The following is an 8,553-nucleotide window of genomic DNA, read 5'->3' as shown; positions in this document are numbered from 1 at the left end:
ACTAGGGATTCAAAATACTTATCACCTCTGCCTCTAAAGTCCTGGGATTAAAGGGATGGACCACCAAACCCAGTTATTTTATTTTTTTATGTTTGTGTGTGTATGTGTGTGAGTGTATGCACACTTGTATATATGGCTATACAGGTTCATATAGACTTGCATGGTGTCCAGGGTCAGGCAAAAGAGAGTCAGATCCCTCAGAGCCAGTCACAGGTGTGTATGTGTGCATGTCTGTACCATGGCACCATGTGGAGGTCAAAGGACAGCCTGTGGGGATTGAACTCAGGTGGTCAGGCCTGGCAGCAAGTGCCCAGGGATGTCTGGCTTATTATGTTTTTCGGTGGTGGGAAGCTGGGTATCTAACTCAGGTCCTTCTACTGCTGAACTAAACCCCCAACCCCTGACCCGGGTCTTGATGTTTTTCAGCAAGCTCTCTTAACTGCTGAGGAGCCATCCCTCTGCCCCAGTTGATCCATTGCTATTGTTTTTAATTCAGGGTCAGTGAATGTGTGCAAACCCAGAGGGCAACATGGGGTACTGACTTAGGAAGGGCTAACTTGGGAAGAGCAAAGTAGGAGCTGTGATTGCCTGATAATTTTCTCCTTCTTCTTCTTCTTCTTCTTCTTCTTCTTCTTCTTCTTCTTCTTCTTCTTCTTCTTCTTCTTCTTCTCCTCTTCTTCTCCTCCTCCTCCTCCTCCTCCTCCTCCTCCTCCTCCTCCTCCTCCTCCTTCTTCTTCTTCTTCTTGGCTTTTTGAGACAAGGCTTCTCTTCCTGGAACTTGCTCTGTAGACCAGGTTGGCCTCTAACTCAGAGATTTGCCTGCCTTTGCCTCCTGAGTGCTGTGATTAAAGGCATGCCCCATCACAATCTAGTGATAATTTCCTTTCAAGACGATTGTAGCACTGTCTGGGTGGTGGTGGCTCACGCTTTTAATCACAGCCCTTGGGAGGCAGAGGCAGGTGGACAGGTGGATCTCTGTGAGTTCAAGGCCAGCCTGGTCAACAGAGTGAGTTCCAGGACAGCCAGAGCTGTTACACGGAGAAATCCTTTCTCAAAAAAAAAAAAAAGGAAAAAAAAGAAAAGAAAAGAGAGAGAAAGAGAGAGAGAGAGAGAGAGAGAGAGAGAGAGAGAGAGAGAGAGAGAGAGAGATGGTTGTAGCACATATGCTATTACTAATTTTCTTTTTCTATGTGTGTGTGTGAGAGAGAGACAGAGACAGAGAGAGACAGAGACAGGGAGAGAGAGGGATAGAGAGAGAGATTTGTCAATGTTTTTGTTTTATGAGACAGATTAGATGGCCAGGATGGCCTGGATCATGATCCTCTGTCTTAGGTTCCTAAGTGCTGGGATTACAGTTATGGGCCACCATGTCTGGTTATACGATTTTGTTGTTGGGTTATTATTTTTTAGATAGGGCCTCATTATTTCAGGCTGACGTAGAATTTATGTGGCTTTGAATTTCTTGCTTCTACTTCCCAAGTGCTGGGATTACAGGCATGCAGCACCATGTCGGGTGTATGAGGTACTAGCGATGGAGTCCAGAGCTTTGTACATGCTGGGTGAATACTATTCCAACTGAATTCTATTTTAAATTTTATTTACTTATTTTTTAAGTCTTTTTAGGAGGAAGCAGGCTTGGGTCTCTTCCCAAAGCATTATCTGTGCTTTGGACAAATCGTCTCCTTTCTCATCTGCTGCTAGCCCTCCTGGGCTGTCACACACCTTACCCTGCTTTGAACTTTCCATTGAGTTAACGTCAGGAAACAACTTGCCTGGTTTCTCTTTTCTTTTCTTTTTTTTTTTTTTTTTTTTTTAATGTTCTATTATGCATACAGTGTTCTGTTTGCGTGTATCCCTGCAGGCCAGAAGAGGGAGCCAGATCTCATTACAGATGGTTGTGAGCCACCATATGGGTGCTGGGAATTGAACTCAGGACCTCTGGAAGAAAAGTCAGTGTTCTTAACCTCTGAGCCATCTCTCCAGCCCCCTCTCTTTTCTAAAAACAAGAAATTTATCGACTACTTTATTTCCAAATGTGTGTGGTACTAAAATTCTAGCCTTCTTCCCCATCACAACACTTTCTGTTTTGGCTTAAACTTGGATCAAACATAGCCCAATCTGGCTTTGAGTTTGCCATATGGTCAAAGCTGGTCTTGAATTGCATGCAGATCCTTTCAACTCGTAAATACTGGGACTAAAGGCATGAGCCATGACCACCCAGCTTGGATATAATCTTTATGTCTGGAATTCTTTAGGAATTTTACAAGGGACGATTTCATTTCCAGTCTATACAGAAATTTCCTTTGAGGGCTGGGGTGTAGTTCAGTGGAAGGAACTTGCCTAGAATGTTGAATTTTGGTTTCTATCTCAGCAACACACACACACACACACACACACACACACACACACACACACTTGACATTTACTGGCTATATATGTTGACTGGTTGGAGAGGTCAAAAGTCTGCTTTCCAGGACTAGCATTTGTTTCTGAGCTCTGAGTATACTGAAAAACAGACTAGACTAGTGTTTGTGGGCAGTTTGGGTCCAGTGAGGTTAACATATTTACCCCCTTCAAGTCTCTCCTTTCACAGCTCTTCTGGTTTAGTTCTCAGCTGGGGCCTTCTTTTCATGGTTCTGCACAAGGAAATGTCTAAGAGAGGGAGTAGCCTCTCTTTTTGAAGGTCTCTGGCACCTTCAGGCTTGTGAGCTCATAGCCCTGGCTGGTGACCCTAGCGGGCAGACCAAGCTCTTGAGGCTGAGGATAGAAGAGCAGAGGCAAGGTGTAAAAACTGGTAGGTCTCTGAGGCTGGAGGCACAGCCCAGCAGTTAAGAGTACTTGTTGCTCTTGAAGAAGACCCAGGTTCAGTTCCCAGCACCCACATGATGGCTCACAACCATAACTCCAGGTCCAAGGCATCCAATGTTTTCTTCTAACCTCCTTGGCCACCAGGCATGCACATGGTGCACATATATACACGCAGGCAAAACACACACTCATACATGTAAAATAAATCAATCTAAAAAGTTGGGAGATGTGGTGCGATATTATGTACCCTAATAAAATTTACCTGAAGATCAGAGAACAGAACAAGCCACTAGATGAAACATAGAGGCCAGGCAGTGGTGGCACACACCTTTAATCCTAGCACTTGTGAGGCAGAGATCCATCTGGATCTCTGTGAATTCAAGGCCACCCTGGACTACATGAGATTGACTCCGTCTAGGAGAGAACAGAACCAGGCAGGCAGTAGTGGCACACACCTTTAATCCCAGTGCTGGGAAGCACACATGCATTTAATGGCTGGGCGGAGAAAGGTATATATGGCGTGAGGAGACAGGAACTAAAGGCTTCTTGACAGAAGTGTCCCTTTCAGCTACAGGCTTTTGGGGCTGGAGCCTTTCAGGTGAGGACTCAGAGGATTTCAGTCAGAGGATTCGTGGAATTGGTGAGGTGAGACATGGCAGTGGTTTGTTCCTTTGTCTCTCTGATCTTTCAGCATGTACCCCAATATCTGGGTCCGGGTTTTTATTAAAAGACCACTTTAGCATTTGAACAAAATCTAGTGTCCTACTTTTGGTGCACGAATTCATGGAAAAGCTGCTTGCCTGTGACCTTGCAGTTCCCAGCTCAGGCCCGAGCTGCATGTGGCCGGAACCCCTAACCTGCTGGCTAAGTTTTTGTTGCAGCCTCTCTGCAAAAAAAAACTCCATAGATTTTTGGGCTCCAACAACCACAGGAGTTAGTCACTTTTGCACACTTCCCTCATGAAGATGGCTGGATCTTTTGCTTCTTTCCTCTCCCTGTGGGTTTTGGCTTTCCCTGGGCCCCCTCCTCGGGCTGCTGCCACACCGTCATCTGAAGAGTCATTATCAGCAGACTCGGTGAGTCAGTTAAGATTTCTTAAAGAGAGGAATTAGTTAAAAGAAAGTTTTTTTTCCCCCACAATCAGAGATGGGAAAAAATTAATATAATCAAGGTGTTTGGTCTCTGTTTGATAACACATTAGGCAATCTGAAAATGGAACTATTAACTGAGAGGATAATTAATGTAGATGAGATTTATGTAATGTCAATTATAAACATTATTTGTTTGATCATTTTTGTTTTATTATTTTAAAAGTTGGTTAATATGAGTGCCAAGATAAAAGTTTTAGAAAAACTTATTAAAACAGATCATAGAGATATTCAGACCCAGACAGAAGAATTTAAAGAACCAATCTCAACATTGCATTATAAGGTTACAGAGAAACAGCCTAAGGCTTTCAAATAGCCAATGTTAATCTATCCAGTAACCTTACAGGAACTGCCAAATGACAGATATCCTCAAAGCTGTGTAAGAGCTGATTGGACTTCTGTGCAAATGTTAGATTTGAGGAGATTCAAAGAAGCAATAGTCTCATATGGCACCCACTCATCTTTTGTGAAGCAGATGTTAAATTTGTGGTCAAATTGTAATATAATTATCCCTCAAGACTGGAGAGATTTGGTTACAGCTGTCTTAGAAGCTGGTCTCCACTTACAATGGAGGACCTGGTGGAAGGATGAGGCTAAGACCATTGAACAACAAAGTAGGGCTAGAGGTATGGAAATTTCCCAATATCAACTTCTTGGAGAAGGCAATTATGCTGATATACAAAGACAATCTTTATATGATGGCCACACCCTGGCTTTATGCTGCAGGGCAGCCTTAAATGCTTGGGACAGAATTGAAGAAGTAGAAAAGAAAATTGAGTCATTTATAAAAGTTATACAAGGCCCAAAAGAAATCTTCACTGATTTCTTACAAAGATTGACTTCAGCAGGAAATAGAATGATACCAAATTCAGAAGCTAGACAGATAATAATTGAATCTCTGGTTTTTGAAAATGCTAACACACAATGCAAAAGGATACTTAGGCTATTAAAAGGAAGATTAGCACCCTTGGAGGAATGGATCTGAGATACAATTAATATTGAATATCATGACCATGATGATGCTTGGATAGGAGAGGTGATTTTCATAGGTTTGAAGAAGAATCAAAATGTCAAATGTTTCAAATTGTGGTAAACAAGGTCACCTAAAAAGGGATGTAAACAGGGCATTTCTAGAAACAATGTTTTTGCTAGGAATAATCCCAATAGAACACCCCTCCCTTCTGGATTATGCAGAGGGTGTGGCAAAGGCAGACATTGGACTAAGGAATGTAGATCAGCAAGGGACAGACAGGTAATCCTTTGCCTTTGCCTTTGGGAAATGCTCTGAGGGACCTCTCACAGGCCCATGTGACAAATTCCATTCAGTCCTTTCCTGTAATCATGGAGGAAATTCCTTCCCAGGGTAATTAAAGAACCCAATGCCTTTGATAAGAAACCATACTGCTCTGGATGATAGAACAACTTTAGAAAATAAAACAAGCCGGGCGGTGGTGGCGCACGCCTTTAATCCCAGCACTCGGGAGGCAGAGCCAGGCGGATCTCTGTGAGTTCGAGGCCAGCTTGGGCTACCAAGTGAGTTCCAGGAGAGGCGCAAAGCTACACAGAGAAACCCTGTCTCAAAAAACCAAAAAAAAAAAAAAAAAAAAAAGAAAATAAAACAAAAAATTAAGGAGAAATTATAAATCAGAATTGATAAAGATTAGATTTAGAACCTCCCCAAAGTTAGGGTTGGGGAAAGGTTTTGTTTTTATTTTTCAGGAGAATGAAGGCTAAGGAATCTTAAAAACACTAAACAAATAAGACATCCAAAGAAAAAGAACAAATCATTCAGAAAACTTGTCCTAAGAAAAGATTTTCTGCAATGAACCATAACCATGCCTAACAGTGACTTTGAAGTCTCCAAAAAAGATGATGGGACCCCACAACAACGATTCCATCAGGACAATGATAATGCCATTATGTAGCTAGAGTTTTCCTGCCTGGCCCACAGTCAGGACAAATCTCTGTTACCTGCCAGTCCCACAGCCGCTCAGACCCAACCAAGTAAACACAGAGACTTATATTGCTTACAAACTGTATGGTTGTGGCAGGTAGGCTTCTTGCTAACTGTTCTTATATCTTAAATTAACCCATTTCTATAAATCTATACCTTGCCACGTGGCTCATGGCTTACTGGCATGTTCACATGCTGCTTGTCATGGTGGCGGCTGGCAGTATCTCCCTCACTCAGCCTTCCACTTCCCAGAATTCTCCTCTCTCCTTGTCCCGCCTATACTTCCTGCCTGGCCACTGGCCAATCAGCATTTTATTTATACAGAGTGATATCCACAGCACCATTAAACTGAAAAACATCACCCAAAGATCAGCTTTGGATTACAAACTGCTCAGGACAGTTTTGAGATGGGTAGCTGAGATGGTCCAGCTTCACTGACTTCTATAGCCAGGACTTGAGACAACCCCTACACTTTCCCATTACAGAGAGATTGGACAACAAATAATGCAGCTACCTCTCCCAGGACTTGACAATTAACCCAAAATTTTCTTTTCGGGATCCCCTAAAGATGCCTTCACCCCCAGACAGCAGGAAGTCATTTTAAGAACAGGATGCTCATATTCCCAAGATGGGGGGATAGGTGTTTTTTTGTCATTTAATGAGTTATGGATATTTGTCTTTGTTTAGTGGTTGGTTAAAAAATGGTCATAGTCAATCTCTTTCTAAAAGAAGAAAGGAGGATATGATATAGAAATGTATAATATAGAAATGATAGGATAAAAGTGTAGATATTTGAATCTACTCTGAAAAAAAGATATAGTGTGGTGATATTTTATTTGTGCTGAAATGTGGTGATGTTTTATTTGTGCGTTAATAACTAAAGTTTACCTGGAGAGCAGAGGTAATAGCAAGCCATTAACACAAAAGTCATGCAGTGGTAGCACATGCTCTTAATCTGATCACTTGGCAGGCAGGATCTCTGTGTGTTCAAGAACACACTAGGGAACAGCCAAGCAAAGTGACACATGCCTTTAATCCCCATATCAACCATAGAGACCTGAAGGTCTGTACAGACAGGCAGTGACGAGGAAGTGAAGTAGCTGGGCTAAGAGCCAATGAGAGGGCAGAACAGCAAGGCAATAAAGGCACAGGTTAGACAGGAAGTAGCCCCTTTTGGTAGCTGCAGAACTGGAGAGGTAAGGTTGGTGGCTCTCACTATTTCCCTGATCTCTAAGGCTTTCACCTCTATATTTGGCTCCGTATTTCTTATTTAATAAGACTGTTTAGAAATTCACCTATAATATAGAAATAATAGAATAAAAGGGTAAATTTTTAAAATTTACTCTGAAAAGAAAAAGAGGATATAGATATGATAAGATAAAAGGTAGATTATTGAACTTACTTTTATAAAGCAACTACTAGTTTTAAATACTTCACATTGGATTGGATTTTTGTATATTATATACAAATTTTGTATATTGATACAAATTTGAGATTTTTTTGTTGGAACATACTGTACATATATTTCTGCTCTTGTTCAAGGTATTGTACCTATAAAGCTCATTTAACAATGTAATATAAATTGCTAGTCTTTGAAAGTTATTATTACCAACTAATTAGGATATAAAGAAATGTAAATCAGTAGTTAATCACTTATTACAATCGAACTTTTAGTCATATTAGGTATATTTTCAAGGTCAAACATATTTTAGATAGACAGGCAATCTTCAAATACTTCAGAGATCTGCAGAATATGGCATTTAAGATGTTTTAATAACATAGAGTCTTGGGGTTGGGGATTTAGCTCAGTGGTAGAGCGCTTGCCTAGCAAGCACAAGGTCCTGGGTTCGATCCTCAGCTCCAAAAAAAAAAAAAAACAACCAAACAAACAACCAAACAAACAAACAAAAACATAGATTCTTTATTTTATTTTTTTTAATGACAATGAGACATGTCTGCTCCTGGCAGCACCAATCTACTTCAGAGAAGATGATGGGCATTGAAGAAACTCTACATGGAGTTTACCTTCTTTGTGGCAAATTAGCCCCCGGACAAGAAAATGCCGTTGCCTCAACTGCTGACAGTGTGCTGTCCAAATGGACAAGCAGGACACAAAAGAAAAGACTGCCGAACCTTGCCAAGACAAGGTAGGGAGGCCCTTTAGAAAAATCCTGCTTCACAGAAATGTCTGTCAGATATGCTAGGCCTGTAGGCCAAAGATGGATGCCCCATTGCCGAGGAACCTTGGGTGACTGTCCAGGCAGCCAGCTGTTGCTGTCATTTCTCACATTTTTTGGAAGTTGCTTGCTTGCACTTCCTGTTTACTCAGTTAATATTATTTCCTTCTCGGGTCTCTGAGGGAGTTGAAGATTAGATAGTTATAGTTTTCCTTGTTAGCAAATTCAGAAAAGAAACTCACTAAAGAGGTGTAAAGTGTGAAGTTTGAAAGACATCAAAGGATAGTATTCAGTTGGGATACAAGTTAGGATAGAAAGTGAATTAGGTACAACATTTTGGACTCACTAAAATAGGATTGATAACAGTATTTTCTCTGAATTTGTCAAATGTTTATGGACTGGACATTGTTAAAGTAGTTCTTGACTGTATATATTGCATATACTTATTGTACTTACCGTATATAGT

The 8,553-nt window shown here is 41.2% G+C and overlaps 1 non-coding gene across 1 annotated transcript; it reads left to right on the top strand.

The window, feature by feature from the left end:
- Nucleotides 1–7,702: 7,702 nt before the first annotated feature.
- Nucleotides 7,703–7,775, top strand: Trnaa-agc (transfer RNA alanine (anticodon AGC)). Its single transcript has one exon. It is a non-coding gene; the product is annotated as a tRNA-Ala (tRNA).
- Nucleotides 7,776–8,553: the final 778 nt, after the last annotated feature.

Source organism: Peromyscus eremicus, chromosome 1 (assembly GCF_949786415.1).
Source record: "Peromyscus eremicus chromosome 1, PerEre_H2_v1, whole genome shotgun sequence".
NCBI lineage: Eukaryota > Metazoa > Chordata > Mammalia > Rodentia > Cricetidae > Peromyscus > Peromyscus eremicus.
This window is presented reverse-complemented; position numbering and strand designations above follow the sequence as displayed.